The 23,120-nt window shown below is 34.4% G+C and overlaps 1 protein-coding gene across 1 annotated transcript in view; it reads right to left on the reverse strand.

The window, feature by feature from the left end:
* The window catches only part of SEMA3A (semaphorin 3A), a 463,873-nt gene extending 453,305 nt beyond the window's left edge, over window positions 1-10,568 (reverse strand). The window contains exons 1-2 of the mRNA XM_027574766.2: window positions 10,204-10,568; window positions 6,421-6,491 (exon numbers count right to left, since the gene is read on the reverse strand). The gene's annotated coding sequence lies outside the window, so the exon portion shown is untranslated. The remainder of the gene's footprint in view (window positions 1-6,420; window positions 6,492-10,203) is intronic.
* Between the last annotated feature and the right edge of the window lie 12,552 nt (window positions 10,569-23,120).

Consider the following 23,120-nt stretch of genomic DNA (forward strand, 5'->3'; position numbering starts at 1 on the left):
TGTAACAGATCCTCATCTCCTGACTGAGACTGCTGGCCAGGGGGCCCCTTCCTGGGTCAGAGGTGGCCACAGACTGATCTCAGCTCGGAGGTGGAAAGGAAGCGAGCTCGGCCCTCGGCCTGAAACTTAACTCTTTTAATTTTTTTTTGGAAGCTTGTAACATTAGAAACACCTTTCGAATCAAAAGATTGCCCTTACTAAAATATAAACACGCCCCAAAGGGTTAAAACTAGTAATTAAAAGATACCCATCACACTGTATTTTTCAACATGCTGTGTCTTTGCTGAATTGGCTTCCCGTCCAGGGCCTAGCAGTAATTACTACACCCAAAGAATGAGTGTTTTGATTTAGGAATTACTGGGGAAGAGGGTGACAATGCCAGAGAATAAAGACTATTTAAGAGCATGGAGCTTTCTGAACTGACAACACTCTGCTGTTGGCAGAAGTTCAAGTTTGGGGGTAATCGGAAGTCAGTATGAAGACTATGAGCAGGAGGGTGACTCAACTGTTGAGAGAAGGAAAGAGAAATTGCTCCCTGAATTGAAAACGTTGTGAAGAGAATGGAGGTGTCAAAGATAAAGTTCGTAACACTCAAAATTTGCTAAAGGTCAGTCCTGTTCTCTGTATTTCCTGGTTTTTTAGGCTTCTAAGTAGAAAAAGGTGCACCCTTTCATTGTGGGGTTGACCAATGAAAACACACTAGGGTCAGTCTAAATCTTCAGTGACCCACCAGTCTTTCAAATACGCATTACCTCTACCTTCTTTTGCTTGTGTCTTAATTATTAATGGCTTCTGCAGCACAGATTGGGATCAAATCTAAACCCTACACATTATTTCAAAGATCTTGTAACTGTGACATGCCTTTGTTAAAAGAAATTAAAAAATGCTTTAAATATATTGTTCATCCAAATGAACAGAGCCAGCCCCAGCTGATGTTAAAACTCATTATCTACTAAATAAGAAATGCAGTGTATATAACAACAACAAAAAAGATCTAATAGAAACTTCATATATCTCTGACAAATTTTCCAAAGATTTATAGCTCTAATTTCAAGATGGGATATGAAATAATTGCAATATGTTTTTCTATTTCTTTAAGTAATATCATTCTTAATATGGTTTCCTATTTTTTTCTTTTATTACCCATAATTTAAGATAAATTAAGTTCACTATTTTCAGCTAATTACATTGCATCATCTCCATTTCATTATGGTGTCTATAGTTTGACAGAATAAAAAATTATCTGGAATAGAAAAAAGGCAAATTATTATCTATTTAAAGTGCAAGAAATGCTTTTGAATTCCTTAATTCATGATAAGCACTTAACAGAAGCCAGCAAAATTAACTAAAAGAATCAATGTCCTCATTTTTCAATATTCAAATAACTTGAGGATATTTAATTACTCAGGAGTTTATTAATTGTCAAGATTGACTTTAAGTCATTTAAATGTATCATAAAAAATAAAATTCTTTAAAATATCAGCATACATCTTTATGAGTGATACATCATTGTTATCTTACCCAAGTATTTTTTTTAAATTCTGTTTTATGTACTGCTGTTCATTAATATTATCACAAATGAAATAATATGCATACACATATTTTAAATTAGAAATAAAAGAAACTATATACCATATATTATTTAAAAGTTCTCAGGTAAAAATATTGAGGCAGTGTTATTAAATGACCTGTCCATGGTCATACAACTAATTTTGACCTTATGCAAGTACAATCTTTGAAATTTTGGTAAATTCTCTACTCATTATAAGACTATGTATATAAATGCACATACATTTTATAATTATTGTAGAGCTGATACCTATTCCTAGAAAGTAAACTAGTAGACTCAACCTGAATTGCATATAGTTTTCTAGTGTTCACCTTTTTAAATAGAACTATTATAAATTCTTAGCAATGCTTTTCAAGTCCAGTAGTTAGGATTGGCAACCACAATAGTAAATGCACTCAAAATGCTTTTAACCTGCCCAGCCCTCAGTACTTTCTGAAAAAATAGCTCGAGTCAATCCTTAAACTTGGGTGGTCACAGTAGGTAGGAACTCCTAATGAGCCATCTGCCCACGACACTGCTTCCCTCCAGAAAAGCCAGAGTTCCTGCCACATTCACTTTCTTCCCCAGAGACATGCTGACATATAACATTATTGCTGTAGCCACATGTGATATACCATGGATAGGTCCTATTAGCCTGTTCTCATGTCAAAGGTGGTCTTCCGGAACTATCATCCTGAGCTTTGGAAGCAATTCCAGGCTTATCTTATGGGAAGTCTTATTCATTTAAGCAGTTACATAATTGATTCTGAGCTTTAGTCTTAGAAAACACAGTCTTAACCTTCCTTAGTCTAATCTCATATAAAGGATACAAAATCCCCTTGGGAATTTTAATTAATGGATCTAGATTTTTTCAGCCCTTCAAAATGTTGGTGTGCAGGTATATAAAGTTTTTAAAGCTTAGAGAGGGGCAGAAATGCTTAAAATATTTTGGGAGCAACATCAAAACAACAAATGACAGTAGGTCTCCATGTAGTAAGTACAACTGTAAATGTAAGCGCAGTCCGCTTTTGTAGACTGAATGGAAATATGCCACACCAGCCCCCCAAATGAATCTTCTCAAACTTCATGTTAACTGCCTGTGGATAGAGAACTACAACACACCTGCCCCTTTGTCATGACTATTTGATCTTTTATGAACTGTTTAAGCTCTATTTCCTTAGAAATACGATAAAAATTAGAATGCCAACGGTATGACTAGGGAAAATTTACCTGAGGCAAAAATGACCTTGACTACTACCCTGAATCAGGACTGGGAGAATGGTAGATACCTGACAGGAAGCCTAATGTCAGGTTTTCTGACTATGGTGACTATGCCCACTGGACAGACTTTAGAAGCTGTACCCCTATTGTAAAAAAAGATACTGGTTTCCACAGGGAAGGGGGCACTTTTAAGCTGCTGTCTTCTCCACCTGTGCCATTTTGATCTCTGCTGCACCTCAGCTATTGGGCTGCCCCAAGAGGAGCCCCTGTTGCTGCCCACTGGCAGTCTATTGTCCCTTCTTGTTCTATCTCCTTCTAAGTAGGCTGGTGTCAGCTTTAGCCAACGGTAGTTTTGTGAGTCTAGTTGTTTTGGAGAGTCTAAAAAGTGTCCAAGTGGGCAATATACAACCAAGTCATAAAATAAACATTTGGGTCTTATAATAAAAAAGCAAAGTTCACAATTTCCAAAATGAACAAATAAAAAAAGGTTAATAATATTATTTAAAAAACTCGTATTTCACTTACAAGACCTCTGTGTAATGCTGTTGGTAGCCATAGTCATCGTTTAAAGTAACAGACTAAATATAAAAATACAGTGTTTCTATAGCAGCAGAGAATAGCAAATGATTACTATAAATATGCAAAACTCTAAAACAGCCAAGGTAAGCTGGGAAACAAATATTTTAAATTCATAGATTTTTTTTCCTGTTGGTGCATGCAAAAATCTGTGATAAAATTTGTTTTTTAAATTATGGACAATAGTTCCTTAAACAGAAGAAAATCATTTTTATTTATTTGAGTTATTACTGTAGAATATATAATAGAAATCATGCTAATAGAGGATTTATTCACACATGCATATATTTGCTTTCACACATAAATTACATACACACAGAAGTTATTTATCACATTATTGTAACACAAATTAATGAATAACCTAAAAATATGATGTAAAGACAAGGTCTGATATAAAATATACATCATTTCCTACATGACAAAATAATCTGTGACATTTGTATTCTCTTAAAGGTACCAAAGTAAAATGCCTTCTTGAAAGATGTGGCATCGATATCATACTCATTTCTTGTATTTTCTTGAATCAAAATATTATGGCAATACTAAGGCTTTTGTCAGGTATGACATTCACCATATATACAGTATATATGTGCATCCCTGAGGTTCATAATGTATTGAAATAGTTTGAGTCTCTAAATTCCAGTCCAAAGGACTGGAACTATAATAAAAACAGTTTCTCAAAACAGAGGATCATAGGGGAAGAGAGGAAAAAATAAAACAAGACAAAATCAAAGAAGGAGACAAACTATAAGAGACTCTTAATCATAGGAACCAAACTGAGGGTTGCTGGAGGGGGGGCGGGGTGGAAGGATGGGGTAACTGGGTGATGGACATTAAGGAGGGCATGGGATGTAATGAGCACTGGGTATTATATAAGACTGATGAATCAATGACCTCTACCTCTGAAACCAATATTATATGTTAATTAAATTAAAAAAATTATAAAAACAGTTTCTGTCCCAACCTACCCTGCATATTGGGCATCTTGGCATGTTTGTGCACATTCGCTTCTTTCAAATATCATATTGCACGTATCACTTGAAAATATTTTTATAGTTTAATGTTATTCATAAAATTGAGAAAGTAAAACACTTTGCTCACCTATTGAATGCAAATGACAAATCTCTTTGCCTGTCAATACGAAGATTAAATAAGATAATGTAAACCTCAGGACATAATAGTAGTTAATTTATGTTTCTTCTCTATATTCACCCACATATATTTGCTTTAATATCTTCAAGGAAATGAAAAGGCTTGCACATAAGCTACTTTTACTCAAATTTTCATTTTGTATAAATTAAATATTTGGTCACAAAATTGGTCATGTTAAAATATACTTCTAATATTTGAAGTGAAAAAATGAAAGTACATTATGAAAATGAGCTAATAATTGTCAAAAAGAGGACCTGAACCCCAGTGTTTTACCTCACATTCAGTGCTCTACTTATGGAGAATTTTAGATTTGTAATTCAGTCAAATAGAAGAACAGGTATGTGCATAATTAATAGTATATGGTTTATCTAGGGAAAATAAATTCTAGAGTAACTGGAAGTACAGTGTATCAGGAAAATGATTATGTAGCATGTGGAATTCATGCTTATCGGCACATCTGGCCAGAAACAAGGTCCAAACCTCAAACTTTTAATACAGGTACAAATGGAACACTAATCACCCTTCTCTGCTATTCATCTCAATTTGAATGCGCAATATTAAGGAATAAAACAAAATGAAGTTGACAGCTATTAGATGCCTCTTTGAAACCTTGAGTTTGTGGCACCTGCAACTTTAACTCTGAACACACAGCAATGATAAAGTGTACTTCACAACAAAATTAAAAATTTGTATCATGCTCAAAATAGGCTATAGGTGTTAATAAATCTAAAATGAAGAGAATATTTAATATTAAGCAGGGATAGAAAAGAAGAACTTTTGAATATTAGTTGCAGAAATATACCCAAGGTAGCTAGAAGTCTGATTTGTGTAGGGAACTGAGAACCTTCCATACAAAGGAAGAACCAACTATGAGTTGAGTTGTGGTTGACTGTTGGTTTGGGCTTCTGGGTGTATGAGACTGTTCTGACCACCAGATATGAATGGAACTGTCCATCAGCACAATAGCTAAGCCTACAGTGTCCTCAATATTTCCCTGGAACATGAGCCAGTAGGAGGCAAGCCAGTATGAGCCAACATCAGAATTAACTGTAGACTGGGGCCCTGGTGGAAGGCTTGGGATGAATCAGGTAAAAAAGGGAGGGTGAGGGGTGAGGAGACTCTCCCACTGAAGATGAACCTACAAATGAAAATGAAATATTTTCTGGATAATTCAAAAAGGATTTATGAGGATAAGATTAACTTCAAGAAGCTAGGCTGTTGATCTCTTTGAGTAATGACAGTGATAGAGGAAGTCTTTCACCAAAGTTTTTTAAGTAATCATCAATCCTCAAGGTATTTAGAGCTTTCAGATCCTGTCACTATAGATTAACTTTTCCAGGAGCTTGAGGTTAGTTTGAAAAAAATTACTTATTTTCTTCTCTGTCTTCTTTTGCATAAAAACAGTCTCTGGTTTTATAAATGCCAACCACATTTAACTATTTTCATCAGATATATTTAACTATTTTCATCAGATATATTTATCAACACAAAATTTATAAGAATTAAAAGAACATTTATATTTACCCACTTAAAAATAAGTGGGCTGGGGTTGCTAAACATTTTATCTATCCACTTTAAAAAAAAAAGTGGGTTGGGTTGCTAAAGATTTGAAACAATTTCCACATGTTCATTACATTTGCCATGCATATATCTGCTTGTTTGTATAAAAGCAACTGGATGTCTTGGCTTAATAATTATGATATGCTTTTAGAAATTAAAAAAAAACTCCCTTTAAACTGAATATTCTTGTCTTTATCTAGGAGAGGATACACAAGCCCATCATGATAAAAGTTCTATTATGAAATCGAAGGGTTTTTTTTTAATCATAAATATTTTGGTTTTGACTTCTCTACAAAGAAAATTCTCACTTATATGGATAAATGCCTGTCTTGGGGAAAAAGTGTTCCAGCAGGAAGACATACCACAGATACAGTTCCTAGGAAAATCTGTATTTGAAATGCAGTATTTCAAGCAGGTGTTTTCCAGGCTATGCCTACAAGACAAAAATATCCACAGACAAAGGGAAAATTCAATTAGCATTCTATTTAAACAATCCAGATGGTCCTACTGAATAACTGAGGCCTGAAAATCTTTCAGAGTGAATAACTGATAGCTCATTCTCTTCATTGCCTTAGTGGTGGGAATGTGTTGAGGTGACTTTCATTGAGAGGCCATCGTGATTACAGTCACCCCTGTTAACTTCAACAGTGGCTTGGTTGGAAATACCCTCAGATGACAAACTCTTCTCAGAGACTTAATAGGAATGGAAAATTAGCAACTGAGTGAGGGTAGAAGGACCAGTTCTTCTCTAAATGTCTGCAATATAACTGTAACCCCTTCTGTGCCAGCAATCAAACCTCTGAAAAGTAGTAGGGGCTGTACATGCTGAATGATGAGGTAACTTGAAGCGTGCTCATACTTACTGGCATTTAACATTTATGCTTTGTTTCACTGGGTGTTCTAGTTATTTCTATTTATGAATCTCTTTCAGAATTCAAGTAGTTCCAATAAGGTGGTCAGAAATAAAGTCAACTTTGCATTGATAATGAAGTCACCCTTTAGGGAGGCAGCATTCCAGTGTTTAGAAGATTTATCTGTTTTCAGGCAAATTTAATTTGAATCCAAGTTCCACAATTTACTAACCATGCAACGCTCCTCAAGTTCCTCAACCACTCTGTTTTTACATTTATAAATGGAACAGCAATAGTACCTACTTCATTGGGCTCTAAGGATTAAATAAATCATGGGTACAAAATGCTCAGGGCAGTGTTTGGTTCCTTGCAAGTGCCCAACTAATGTTATTCATTAGCCCCCTATCTGGAAGTAGTTGGCTTCCAATTCAGAGCAAAAATGGAAGCCTGAATAGAAGAGCACCTGGAAAACACAGCTGTTGGGCACGGATAAGGAGGGAGCACATCTGGGATGCACTGTGCCCATTGTATAGTTGCCTACACTGTCTCCTCCTTGAGTGGCCATTGAAATTTGACTGTATTTTTACCCACACTTGCTAACTTGACATATAATATAGTTTCTTTGCTGTAAGTGAAAATGGAGTTATTAAATCCTATAAATGTTGATTTAGGTTTAAAAATTACAAATTATTTAAGAGAGAGTATCCCTGTATGCCCTGGTGAGTTCTAAAAAAATTTCTTCCAAGCATATGAGAATTTGCATGGACAAACAGAGCACATATATTTTACATTTACGTACCATTATTTGTACTAATCACTCCTATTGCAATCTTACTTGAAAATATGTACAGATAAAGTCACAAAGACACAGAACATTTACATGAATGAAAAGACAAAATAATTTATTTAAGGACCATGTAATTTGTAAATTGCTTAAATTTCAACATGATATTTATTAGCAAAATATAATTCTAGTTGAAAGTTTTTTTTTTTTTTTAATTTTAAGTTGGACTTAACCATAATGCTTCCAGCATAAGTTTTAACTGGGATGGTTGTAACAAAACCACCATTATAATTATAGATGACTAAATGGCTTCTGTGAGACTATCACTATACATAATTACTCTCTTTATCTCCACTTAGCTATATACCCTTAAATGAATTTCACCATTAGTGAAAAATCATTATTTGCATGAGTTACTTGTGTATATTTACTTGCTGGCATATAGCTACCATTTAAGCATAATAAATCTTATGTAAAATATCAAACCCTTCCTCTGTCACTCCATCTTTACCCCCACAGTGCCTCTTAAAGCTTATTAAGTTAACTGAAATTTAAGCAAAGGCTACATTTATTTTAACTATTCGGATAAAGTGTAAAATTCTCATTCATCAACCTATGCCATCAATAATTGGCTTGAATAATTTCTTCACTTATTTGTTTACTGAACCAAATATACTAACCAATGTGCTATCATCACAAAAAACTAACCATGAAGTATTTAAAAAGTGCGGCACAGCACCACTTGATTTTTATTATACTTTGAAAGGCAAATGAAGTAAATCAAGAAGAAACAAATCTAATGGCAGTGCTGAAGTGAAGTCCAGCCTTTGAAAAAGGCTTCCTATTAATCATAGACCTGACCTTTTCATTAAGGGGCACTTGTTGGAGTCATTGACACGGTTACAGCATTCATATGTGTGAACTGTACTCCATGGTATTCATGTACTGGGGAAGGCATAGTGAAATTAGATTCTCTCCCTGTAGGGGGTAGACATTGACCGCTATTCAATGCCAACAATTGTCGGTTAAAGTATTTCATGAAGAATGACTTTTAAACTGCATTTACTCCACCATCAGTAATGTCAAATGCAATTCTTAAAGAAATATATTTAACTAGCGGTAATTAATTAAACCTCTCATAGCAGCAACTTTATCCAAGCTAAATCATTTCTGAATATACACAAAGGAGTCATCAGGATTCTACCGTCATGGCTTTTAACCCATCAATTTCAATGATGTCCATCTATACTAGTTAGAAAACAAAAACAAAACACTGGCCAGTAGGGAATTATTTAAACAATGCAACAGTGTTTTATCTCATTTTACCTGTCTATGTACCCTATATATGCGCATTGTCTTTTGAGACAACAAAGCCTTCCAGACTAATTTTTAAAAAATGCCTAAATTAAAAAAAATCCTCAAACGACTATAAATAGTTATTATAACGTGCTGACAGTTTTTAACCACACCCCTTTAAAAATGATTATTTTTGGGGGATATCTGATGGACTGAATTTAGGAACCATAACTGGAATCTTTGTCAGGGCATATGTCCCATGTGTTTATTTCTTACATGGAACATCATACATTTGAACAGCAAACACATTCTTTCACATTGGCTGACATTCCACCTGAAAAAAGTTCACCACAGTTAGCTTGTTAACACAATTCAGGATATATGGTATAGTAGTAAAAAGATTCCCCATAGCCAAGTAAAAATCAGGGTAGGGGGCTCAAGGAACAGGGCTGTATTTAGATCAAATCTGAACTTGAAGTTCAAATATAGTTAAATGGTGAATCTAAAGTTGTAAATGCAAAGTAAACGCAAAGTGAAGGCTGTTTTAAACCAAGCATGAAAGACCAAAAAGTCAAAGTTGAGATTTCCTACATCTGGCTTTAATATCTTTTCCTATGCTATTAGACAAATGACCTTTTGTTTTGTTTGTTTAAAAATTGATTATCATTGTCATTACTGCTACAACTTAATACGGCTTTTAGTTTTCAGCATCCTTTCTTTGGTAAGAGATTGTGCTGTAAAATGGATTTGTAAAGCAAAAATGGCAAGCAAATTCCGCACGTTAATGAACGGTGATACAACAATACAGTTATGCATAAAAGTTGCAGTCTATTTTCAAGAAAAGTATGTGCTTCTTACGTATTCTTTTTTTATTCTCAGAACTGTGACCAAACACTTGCTACCATCATTTCTGACAGCAAGAACGGACGTTTCACCCAGAAATAGTAATATGCCAGGCTGCAGGATTGAATTAGCAATATTATTAGCACCACATTTTAGTTCCGAGACCTTCTGAATGAGGAAGTCACTTGCAGGGTATTTAAGCTTCAGTGACAGTGCCAAGGCACTGTGCAAAACGAAACCGGAGGAAATCCACAGGGTTATGAACACAGGCTTTTTGCTAGTTCACTTTTGCAGTCTTTAGAGGATTCGCTGAGAGTAAACATCCTTAATTAATTCCCAAGTAAAGAAGGAAGAAGAAATTTTCCACTTACTGCATTTGCTGTCCTTTGTCCACACGTTGAAGTAAAAGGGCTGTTCTGTTGTTCTTACCTAGCTCCAGGTTGCCCTCCGGATTAGGCATAAATGTGAGCGGCAAGAAGCGTGCCGACTTTGTTAACTGTACAAGGAGCAGCCCCTCGCACTCTGCTGCTAGAGAGCCGGTCAGGACAAAGTGCTAAACTTCAGCATGAGAGCACAGCATCTATTACCCCTGAGGCTCTACCATTTCACCTACACCTGGGCGGATCTATCAAGCTTCATCTCTATTAGAGCTATTTGACTCTGTGGTTTAAGAGGGAGGAGGAGGGGAAAAAAAAAAAAAAAAAAAGGAGGCTTGCCGTTGTCACACTTGTTTCCTATTAAAGAGCCTTACGGTGGATTGAGTAATTGTGTACGAAGGTAGTCTGGCTGGCAGATGTGTGCAGCCCCAGCGGAGCACTAGATTCAAGGCAGATGGGTTGTACCAGGGCGCAAACAACATTGAGAGAGAGAGAGGCGTGATTAAAACAGCAGGCCTCTGTTTTATAGTGCTGGAAGTGGGGTAGCATTCAAGCTCCTGGGAATCAGAGTTCCCCAAATGGTACTACTCTATAGAAAGAAAAACAATAAATTCAATAAAAAGGAAAGATGTTCAAGCTACAGAAGTTATAGAGATCTTTATAATATTCACTTTAACTATTAATGAAGGAGTAAATGAAGCACCTTTCCCCCCCCACTACTCCAACTGAACTTAATTAAAACTACTCAATCATGGGTCATCGTGGGTTATTGATAGTGTTAATGTGATGGATTTGAAACAGATCCCTCATTCTGCTATATAAGCCATGGTTACCTTTTTAATCTGAATTAAATTGCTTTAAGGAGATTTACACTGTCAGGGAGATTGACATTCTGCAATTGGGCATTTTTTTTTTTAAATGTGGTTGAGGCCAATTGTAAAATAAAAAATTGTCTTGTACGTATTTCTGCATACCACATGATCTCAAGCACCTTAACCCACAGAAACTTCACGGCTTTCTATGTCACCGCTCTGACAGTCAAAATATATAAGTAATCATAATGAATATAATTAACTTTCACAAGTCAGAACCGTTCGATTTTTCTATGTTGTTGAGAGCTATCTTCCTTTGTTAAATAGTGCGCAACTCCTATTATTAATAATGATGATAACTGAACAGTTGCTACATGCCAGACACTATGCAAAGAGCCCTACATGTGTTATCTCTTTTAAGTCCCACATGGACACCATAAGGTCAATATTATTATTATTATCATTGTTTTCTCATCTGAGGGAGAGCTGGAGTTGGTCACATATTTGTTATGATTTAGAAGCACAATTCCATTGGACTGACCCTAGAATCTTCACTCTTCACCATGTCATACAGACTCTATGCAAAATAATTTTTGTCCTGCACAAGATAAAATGATTACCATTGATTTCTTTTATAGAAAAATTGAAAATGATATCTTCTTTTATTTCTCTGGGTAGTTATAATTTAGAATTAAATACTCAAGCTTTGTGAATCCAAACAGGTAGTAGAAATATTTTACAGCCCACTGATGAAAGTTCCATTAAGGACTCTAAGGATCAATAATGGTAAGAATTGCTAAAGGACATATATTTTAAAAATAATTCATGGGCACAATTTCTTATAATTAAATCACTTCAGCAAATATTTCTTATTATCTCTAACTGGTTTGCAGCAAATCAATGGAAGAAGGAAGGATAGGACTGAAAACTAAGGATTTCTTTTTTTTTTAAGATTTTATTTATTTGAGAGAGAGACAGAGATAGTGACAGAGAGCACAAGTGGGGAGGAAAGGGAGAAGCAGGTTCTCCACTGAGCAGGAGCCTGACTCAGGGCTCGATCCCATGATCCTGGGATCATGACCTGAGCCGAAGGCAGACGCTTAACCCATTGAGCCACCCAGGCACCCCCAAAACTAAGGATTTCAATTAATAAATAAATTCTGAATTTTTAATTCATTTTACATGTTTCCCTAAATCAGTTCAAATCTATTGTTTGAGTAATAATTTCTTATCCTCCCTTTTATATTTTACCATTTCCCTATGAATAAATGTTTTACTTCCTCTAATAGAAGTTTATTTTTACTCAGCAGTAAAATCATATTACTCAGTATAAGGAAAAAAAAAAGAAAAAGAAAGAAAAAAACCCTCTCATTTTATTTCTAGAGACAAAAAGACAGAGAAAATAAATCTGAAAACAAAGTAAGTTATGCTTCCATGAAAATTTTATTTAAATAATGAGACTTTCATTTATTTAAAAGTTTTGCCAAAGATAAACAAAATAAAACTCTGGTCTTGAATAACAGCGTGGTCTTATGCTATATGCCAGAGTGTACTGACATACATATTTATAGTCCTCTGACTTTGGGTGTTTATAGCAATCATGCTAAATATTAGCAAAAATGTTCTCTCTATATTTCTACCCAAAATAAGAGAATGAGAATAAATATGCTTTAACATGCAAGGAACACACTTAAGGAAAGTATTGAAAGATGATGAAGGAGAAATATAAGGTATCAAAAATGGGGATAGAGTACCAAGAAAAAGAAACACAGAGTAGAGAAAAAGCAGGTTGTGATTTAAATGCAACCCAAGGGGCCAATGCAACTTGAAGAGACCTAAATGGTTAACAACTACTGTTTGTACATAGCCACCATTAAGGAGAGGGCCTTTTTAAACAATGTCTGGTTATTTTAGAGTGTATGTATGTGTGAAGATTTGGATATCCTAAAGACATTACAAGCATACATTGCCATTCAAGTTATAGAAAATATGCTACTGAGAGAATACAGATGTACCTGTAGAAATACTATATAAGAGAGCAATCAATCTTAATTTTCTTTAATTGGATTTAAGTAAATTAAGTTAAAGTTTATCTGTGACTATCTGAAATCTCTTTTATGAACCTCAGCCAAACTTTAGCATTTTCAGATTTCAAAAATTTTCATTGGAAAAAAAAAAAAACTCTACATTTTCCCAGTTTTACATAAAATGCCAAGAATACTTTAATTGTGATTTTTTTTTTTAAATCTTGGCTAAAAATGGGACATATTGGAAACATCCCAAGAAACAATATCCTGGGGGAGTTTCCAGTCTAACTTATATACCAAGTTTGGTTAAGATATGGAGAAACATAAATTTTACTATGATTTATTTCTAGGTTTATTCACAACCAATCATATAAGCCTATTCTCAAGAGAGTCTTTTTGATACTAAATGTTATCTAGTTTATGAACTAATGATCTAATGCTTGCTGGTTTGTTTGTTTTTTCCTTTAGGAAGGTAAAAATCAGAATTTTCCCAACACAAACCATCTTGTCACTGATTTCTACTCCTTTCCATTGGGTCTATCACCTATCACCATCCTATCTACACACAATATCCCCCTTAGTTTTACTGATAGTGACTATGGTCACTGTGGCTATGGTATGTGGATGTGATGTGTTATTAATCAGATTGTTCCAATAAATTCCAAATGTGATCTGCCATTTCCAATTCATTATCAAAATATTTTGTTAAAAACAATGTATAAATATTTGTCTTATGTATTTGTTCAAATATTTAAGATACTATGTAATTGAAACCAAAATTCATGGTGTTTTTAAATTATCTGGTTCAAGATTTGATTCTTTTTAAAAAACATGTGTTTCACTTGGGCCAAGATTTAAAAGCCCAAATGGTGAATAATTTGAGTTCCAAACTGCTTACTTTTGAGTGTAAGGCAATAAGAGCCCCTTGTGTTGATCCCTGGTAGCAAGTCAGCACTTCTGAAAAAAACTGCTTCAACTCTTAAATGTAAATGCCCTTTGTATGAATATCTTCAAAAATACTCCATATCCTTCCATTTTTCTTCCCCATGATTTCGATATTGGGCCTTGTTAATGTAATAAATAAAACACACAAAGTTCATTAAAGCATGGGATCAACTGTCTCTTCTACAGAGAAGTGTTTTTATCTAGTGTGATTTAGGTGGGTACAATTTTATGTAAGGTGAATTTATGGGACAGAAAGTTGTGCTTCTGCAATTCACCGGTTCTAGAAGATGGGAAAAGTGTTATTTTTTGGTTGTTGTGTAGTCATCAGTTCTAAAATACATCATGCATTGGCAGAAAAAAAAAGTGTATATTCTAAACCATTAGGATTCCATTAACTTGATCATACTATTTTAATAGCACAGGATAAAATATCAGTAAGACAGAATGCATAGAATTAGAGCAGAGGAAATATTTCTATGAGCAGATCTGAAAAAAGTATACAGAGGTTTGTCAATTGAGTGTGAAGAACCAAGAATTCAACAAACACTTAGGAGCAATATTTTTTATGAGACTAGGCATGATAGAATTCTAAGACAAAATATTACCAACCCTAGTCAATTTCTTACTCTATTAGATCTTAAATATTTTCTTGAAAATGCCCTTCTGTCCAACATCAAGAACATTCTTACCAAAATTTTTATTGTGGTGAAAATGTTAATGATCTAGGAGACAGATAAAAGTTGCTACCTAGAATATTTTCTTAAATTGTTCTTTATCCTCTGAATTAGTTTAAGACAAGCTAGCGATCCCTGGAAGGCTAGCATAGTATACCTTTCAAAGGACCAGTTGTATTACAGAAGAAAGTTTTCTTGGGGAATATAAATAGTTTGGGCGTGTCAAAAATGGAACACACACCTTCAAAAAGGCTCCAGGTTGGTTGAGAGTCTTAATACCATAAATCCCCATGAAGAGGTGAAGCCAGAAAAGTATATGCCTGGAAAAAGATAGATCTGTGTGAGGGAAAAATTAGGCAAAGGTTGGAGGTAGAGGACACAGGGGAATTTAAATGAAAGCAAAGAGATCTAAAAAATAGTTCTACCAACTTTAGAATTTTACTTAGGCCAACGCTAGAATACATGCAAATTAATTGGGGAATATTTGTGAGCCAATTAATCCAAATGCTAAAAATATAAAACAAATTATTTTTACCATCCTTCAAGATAATGTCAGGCAATTTTTAATTCAGCTCAATTAGTAATAGCTACTTATAAGTTATCACTGATGTAGACTTCATAAAGAAGCAAAGCATGACCTAGTGTCTTACCCCAAGACACTTTACAAACTGCGTGAGATGATAGCTACTTATAAGTTATCACTGATGTAGACTTCATAAAGAAGCAAAGCATGACCTAGTGTCTTACCCCAAGACATTTTACAAACTACTTGAAGTGAAAATATACACACACAATAAATTAAATGAGATTTTATGATCAAAAAGAATGATACAGACAATAAATTTAATAAGAGGTCAGAAAAATGAGAGATCAGCATGGGTTGCATAAATTCAGAGGTATGCAAGGACATCGTGTGGTTCAGGAATGATGACAAAAACAGACTATATCAAATAAAGGGCTTGAATTGGGGAATCATGGGGAAAGTTTGGGAGGGGCAAGATTATATAGAACAAAGAAACATTGTTGGAAGTTTTCTGGTAAGTGTCTGGCATGATAAATATATTTTGGAAAGATTAATTGGAAGGGATTAGAAAAAGGCAAGACAGCCTTTGAGTCTGCTGCAATAACTCAGGCACTGACCTACATTTCTCATTTGATCATCAGTTTTTGCTGTTTAGGACTATCCCTGCAGACTTCTATACCCTAAGACCTCCTTACATTCCATTCCCATTTCTACCCCTCTGTTCATGCCATGTGCTTGTGGTTCACTGGAAAGTTTGAGATTTAAGAAGTCTTTGATTTAAATCCTTATTCCATCACTTAATAGTAATTTAACTTCCCCAAACCTCAATTTTAAAAAATGGGATTCCAATCTGTATTTGTGAAGTTTACGTATGATGAGATCACTGAACTGGAACTGTATTTATACAATGGAATGAATAGAAGCTTGTGGTTGGATAATCAGTGTCTTTCTCTGGATCTCTGATATCTAACCCCACGATCATAGTCTAGAACAGATGTCATAAATATTTTTAAATGTTTATATATCTTAATATTTCTCAAAGTATTTATCAGAAACACAGAAAACTTACTGAACTTAATTCTTTAGAATGGTCAGATGGATTTAGTTAATGATAAAAGTACTAAACAAACAAAGAAACAAACAAAAATTTGGATTCAAAAGAAATTCCAGAGTTAGAAGCAACAAAACTTCATAACTATTTAGAGATGCATGAAGAGGTTGAGCAAAAATGAACTCTACAAGTAACAGGAAAAAAAAAACACTAGTGGAACAAGCAAGATCAATATTTATTCAATGTTTCTTCTTTGTTCAACTAAGAGAAATTCAGAAATAGCTTTCCAAGTTTTGTATAGAATCATTTTTCAAATAGAGATCTAGCATCTTTCTTTCTGCTGTGCCATTCTTGACTAATAATAGATGTCATTTTTAAGGTCCAAAATTCCTGCTCGAATTCTGGTCATTGTTTTTGTGTTGACCAGAAGGAAGATTGGAAAGGTAAAAGGGGCTGATACTTTTGTTCAGCCCCTCTTAAAGGGTAAATCCAGAAGGGTTTATCCAGCAATCCTTGCTTATATACTGGCTTCGCAAATGTAAGGAAGGTTGAGGTAGACATTTTAACTACCTAGAATATAAATAAGAAGTTTATTGCTGAAAAAGATAGGTGCATGCTTTGGTTAGGAAACTAAAAGTCTCTTCCTTAAACTGAATTAAATAATGGTATTTTGAAGAAACAAATACTTGGGGTAAAAAACATTTTAAAGGTGGATTCTGTAAAGTATTAACTTCAATGATGAATGAATGAATGAATGAATGAATGATGAATTAGAATCAGGATGTTATGTCCATGAGATGGCTGAAAAAGAAGCGATGCTGATCTATGTAGTGAGGAAGTAATAAAGCAAATTAGGAGCATCAAAATCAATGAAATTATGTCAGTCAAGTCAATAAACTTCCAAACTCAATTTAGACCTACTTTTTCCATTATACTATCCAGGGATTCTATAATGTGAGACCTTTTTAATAATTAGATATGTCTTAATATACAGACACATATATATATATATAGACAAATACATATAGATACATATATGTATCTGCCTGTCATTAAACCAAATATGGATCAGGTTAAATTTTTTAAAATTTTACGATTTTGTCAAAAGTCATCTATATGATATTCATTTGACTGTATTGATCAATTCTATCAAAACAAAGTTAAAAATTTCTATTACACAACCGGACACATATTTTTGAAGAATACAATATTTACCACGATACTTTATTAAAATGCTCCACTCAAGTATTTTTGTAACATAGGGGTGAGCTGAATGGTTGTATTATATGACTTGTGAATACTTTCTTCTATTCCGTGGGTCATTTTTTCATTTTAATGATTCTGTCCTTTGATGCACAAGTTTTACATTTTGATTTAATTCATCTATTTTTTTTCTCTCCTTGCCTGTGCTTTTGGTGTTATAGTCAAGAAATCAATGTAATAAAGCTTTTCTCCCATGCTTTTTTGTGGAAGTTTTATAGATTCAGTTCTTACTCCAGGTTTTTGATCCATTTTGGGTTAGTTTTTGGATATGGTGTTAGGTAAAGGTCCAACTTCATTCCGTTACAATAGGTAATCAGTTTTCCCAATACCATTTGCTAAAACACTGCACTTTTCCCATTGAATAGGGATTTTGGCATCCTTGTTGAAAATCATTTGATGATATATGTAAGGGTTTATTTCTGGGCTATTGGTCTATATGTCTGTCGTTATGCCACTATACACTTTTATTTACTGGAACTTTGTAGTAAGTTTTGAAGGCAGGAAGTGTGCAACCACCAACTTTGTTCCTTTGCAAGATTGTTTTGGTTTACTGGACCCTCTTGAGAGTCCATATGAAGTTTAGGATTGATTTTTCTAGTTCTGCAAAAGACATCATTAGGATTTTGATAGAGATTACATTAGATCGATAATGTCTTTGAGTAGTATTTAGATATTAACAATATTGTCTTCCAATCCATAAACATGGGGTATCTTTACATTTATTGGTGTAAAATTTCTTTCAGCAATGTGTTGTAGTTTTCAGTGTATAAATCTTTTGTCTTCCTTCTTAGTTGTATTCTCAAGTATTTTGTTATTTTGATGCTATTGTAAATTAAATTGAAAAAATATTTTAAGAGTAATTATTACAGAAGTTGTTGAAGACTCTGATGTTCTCTCTCTCTCTCTTTTTTAAAGATTTTATTTATTTATTTGACAGAGAGAGACACAGTGAGAGAGGGAACAGAAGCAGGGGGAGTGGGAGAGGGAGAAGTGAAGCAGGCTTCCCACTGAGCAGGGAGACTGATGCAGGGCTGGATCCCAGGACCCTGGGATCATGACCCGAGCCGAAGGTAGATGCCCAATGACTGAGCCACCCAGGGGCCCCTGATCTCTCTTTTTCCCAGTCTTCTAGTCCTCCTCTGTCATCAAAATTAATGCTTATCAAGAATTTGGTATGTACAGCTTTAAAATGCAATAAAATTAATTTGCACTAATAATACACCTTGAGTTTTGAAGATTACTTGTTAAAACTCAACATTATTATTTCCATATTTATTTATGCTAATACAAAGAGATTGAGCTCATTATTTAATCACTGTTACAAAGGTTAGCATGTGACTCACATAATTTATATATTCATTTTCTTACTAGCTTTTATTTTACTTATTCCAATTTTTCATTCTTATAAACTGACAGAGTACTTATTCTGTGCCAGCCCTGTTCTTAGTACTTGCAATGGGTTGAATAGGGTCTTCCCAAAGTTTATGCTCACCAGGAACCTCAGAATGTGAATTTATTTGGATGTCCTGCCTTTGCAGGTGTAATTAAGCTAAGGATCTTGAAATGAGATAATCCTGGATTTAGGGTCATCCTTAAATCTACTAACTGTTATTCTTATAAGAAGAAGAAAAGGATACAGAGAGACCTAGAGGAAAATGCCATGTAAAGACAGAGGCGAAGATTGGTGATGTTTTTACATGCCCAAGGACACGTGGTTTTCGTGGTGAAAACCATGAGAACCTAGGAGAAAGGTATGAAACAGATTCTCCTTCAGAGCCTCCAAAAGGAACCAATCCTACCGACACCTTAATTTTAGACTTCTGGCCTCTAGAATTGTGAGAAAATAAATAATTTCTCACAACTGCGAGAAAATTTTTGTTTTTTTTTTTAGATTATAATTTGTTATAGCAGCCCTAGGAAATTAATAACATTACTTAACAGGTGTTTACTCATTTATTCTTTATAATAACTCTATGGATTAGTTACTACTCTTACTCAATATTATAAACGAGGAAACTGAGGCTACAAGATATTAAATAATTTACCCAAAGTCCCAGAGTTGGTAGGTGATAGAGATAGATGGTAACATTCCAAGTCATTAGAAACATGTTACATTGCCTCTTAATCTGGGCTAATTTAGTAATTATACACATTCAAATGCATCCTAGCTTGACTTGCCAGCAACGTCTACCCTCAGAATGATAGCTCTTTCCTTTTTCACCTTACTCGTATTAGAAAAAGATGGCTAACTATACTGCCATACTTCAGAAATATTTCCACAAGCTTATGTAAAAGAAACTGTTTTTCTCTCACCAAGATTTAAAACTTGTCACATAATTGAGTGGAAGTTTACTACAGCACATTTTGATTATACATATTTAGACATTGCTTTTTAAAGAACACTGAAAGAATCTGGAGAAAAAAAAAACTAAAGCAAATGCTAAAAATCCTTTAGGCAGGAAGTATCAGAAGAGTGAAAGCTGGTTTTCATTGTTCAAATAATCATTCTACAATACTTTAACATTTCACAGTGGCATGTTACATATGCCGTTTTATTTATGTGATGGGAAAGTACGGGCAGTGCAACCTAGTTAGTAAATCCAGATTTTTGTAGAGCAATAATCAAGAATGAAACCTCTATTATAATATGTATTTTGATCCAATCATAAATTAGTAAAGTGTTTCTAATAAGATTTTTAGGAAACTCATCTGTTTCCTCATGTCTTTATTTTACCAATAACATGATTATTAAAAAATCGGTTGTTTGTCAACACCTTCGATTACCTACAAATATGAGGGAGTGTTTTGGTCTTTTTCATTTTCTCTTGCCAAGTCTTTCCTCACAATTCCGTTTCTTATAATTTTCAGCACTTTAAACATTGACTGAATATTGAGTACATGCTAAATATTTTGGCATCAAAGTCCATGTAAATTTTGTCTTATCTTCTGTTGTTGCTTAGGAAATGAAAGTAACTTTTTCCAACAAAGTGGTTCTTCAAACTTAGAAATCACTATGCATACATTTATGTATCCTACTTTTCCTCATTAACAAATCTTGGTACTAACAATTATTAACTAAATAATTATTATTAATTATTAAATTATTAGCTAAATTAAAAATTAAAAAACTATCACTGCATTGCCAAAATTCAGTATTTAATGGGTGCTATGTAAATACAGCATTGTTGTAAGTTTCCCTTTTTCTCTCTCCTCGCTCAGTTCCCTGCACACACACATAACATAGCAAAGTGGAGTTAGAAATGAGTATATATACTTATACTGACAAATAGTTCTCCAGTTAACAATTTTTTATTAAGTTTCTACTATATTTAAGTCTACTATGTGCAGTTAGGTAAATATAAGTTGAATATTATTAATGTCATTCTTAAAAGACAATTAAATTGCACTTAAATTATTGATAGTTTTTAAAAAATTGTCTTTTAGTTAATTGGTTTTCTGAATTTGTAACTATATTAGGTAATATCTTTAAGTGTCCTTTCTTTTTCTCTTAGTGGTACTGATTATTAATGATGCTAACAGTAGTATTACCTTTTTATTTTTAGTTAGTAAAGCCCATGCATAATTATATGTTGTATTCAAGGCTCTGTTTTTGTTGTTGTTCCAAAGGGTCCAAATAAATTAATAAGAATTCACAAACGCACAAATTCATCAGTAGTGAAGATCAAGAGATGATTATAATATTATAAAGAATGTATATAGCCAGTTACAAGCGCCAATAAGATTGCTCTTCATAGGAATACTTTTAAAAGGTAGTAAATGAGAATATTACATTGGTAAAGATGAACAGATTTGTAAAATAAGAGTGCCGCTAACAAAAGCATATTTTGTTACCAGCAAATGTTATTATAAAATAATGTTGGTGATTATGTTGCTTGCTTATCAGGACACTAAGCATGAACTGAGCTTTACGCACTGGAAGCAAAAGCTAACAAGGAGAAAGAAGGCCTTAAATGGCCTATTATGAGGTTTATTTTATTTTGAGGGACAATTAGAAGCCACTTACAATTCCTTAGAATGGGGCGCCTGGGTGGCTCAGTTGGTTAAGCAACTGCCTTCGGCTCAGGTCATGATCCTGGAGTCCTGGGATCGAGTCCCGCATCGGGCTCCCTGCTCGGCGGGGAGTCTGCTTCTCCCTCTGACCCTCTTCCCTCTCGTGCTCTCTCTCATTCTCCCTCTCTCTCTCAAATAAATAAATAAAATCTTTAAAAAAAAAAAAAAAAAAAAAAAAAACAATTCCTTAGAATGGGAAGCATGAAACAACAAAATCTTTGATAAGATATTTCCCTCTGCGAGCATACCAAGAGTTTAGAAGTAAGATTATTATCAGGTAAGAATTTTTTCCCAGTAAGTTGGTTAGAGGTAGTGATGGCTTGAGCTCTGAGGCTCAGAGAAAAGGAAAATTCCAAGAAAGAGTATGATGAACAGGACTTGGTAATTACTCAGACACAGAGAACAGAGAATACACATATAAAGGAGACTTGGGACACTGCAGAGTTGACTGTACAAACAAAAAATATAATTCTCCATTTACAAAAGAGATTCCATTTCTAAACAACATCATCCACTTTTCTGCATGATTTTAGTGAAGCCCATAGCAAAACACTTTTCCTGAACACTTTTTGCTACTCTGTTACTTTGTGCCAACAATAGTCAGTGGACTGAAAGGCCCTCCATACCCAGAGAAAGATTACTGATGAATAAGTGTCAGCCTGGGGTGACATAACAAGCGATATTTTGAAGGGGTCACCTTTGGTTCCAGGGATGCTTAAGTGTTTTTTCAATGACCTGGAAAATGGAATCTAGAATAGACTCATCAAATGTGTAGATGAGTTCAATCTTCTGAAGAGAATAAAGACAGGGCTACTCACAGAAGATAGATTCAGTATTCAAAATGAACTTGGCACATTAGAAAAGCCGTGAGAAATGAACTGAACAGAGTTCACATGGGTCACATTCAAGGTAGTACAACAGAAGATGGAGACCCAACCTCAAAGGACACACAATACTGTATCTATAATAATGGGAGGAAAGGTGATTTGGAATAGTATTGGAAATACTCTCTACAGTGGTGCCATGCCAAGAAAGAGTGGGGAGCAATACCTCTATGCCAGCAGGACACAGGAGAACTAAACTCACCACATTCTAGGGTTTTCTGTGAATTTAATCGAGGGGCCCAAAACACACGGAACTATTTTTTATTTATTACTTCAGCGTTAGAGACTTACTAGACAGAATTCTCTGTGTCGCTTTAAATTTGCATAACAAATGGAAAAAATGGGAAACAAGTCTAACTCAAATAATTAAAATCAAGCAATTTAGAAGAAAAAAACAACTGCACTCACAAAAAAGACTGTGTTTAGGGGCACCTGGGTGATTCAGTCTGTTGAATGTCTGACTCTTGATTTCGGCTCAGGTCATGATCTCAGGGTCCTGGGATGAGTCCTGCAAGGGTTCCCCGCTCAGCAGAAAGGGAAAGTCTGCTTGTCTGCCTCTCCCTCTGCCCTCCCGCCAGCTTGTGTGTGCACATGTGCGCTCTCTCTCTCTCAAATAAGTAAGTCTTTAAAAAGGAAGATTTTGTTTATTTTTTAATATGAA

This window comes from Zalophus californianus, chromosome 12 (genome assembly GCF_009762305.2).
Source record: "Zalophus californianus isolate mZalCal1 chromosome 12, mZalCal1.pri.v2, whole genome shotgun sequence".
Lineage (NCBI taxonomy): Eukaryota > Metazoa > Chordata > Mammalia > Carnivora > Otariidae > Zalophus > Zalophus californianus.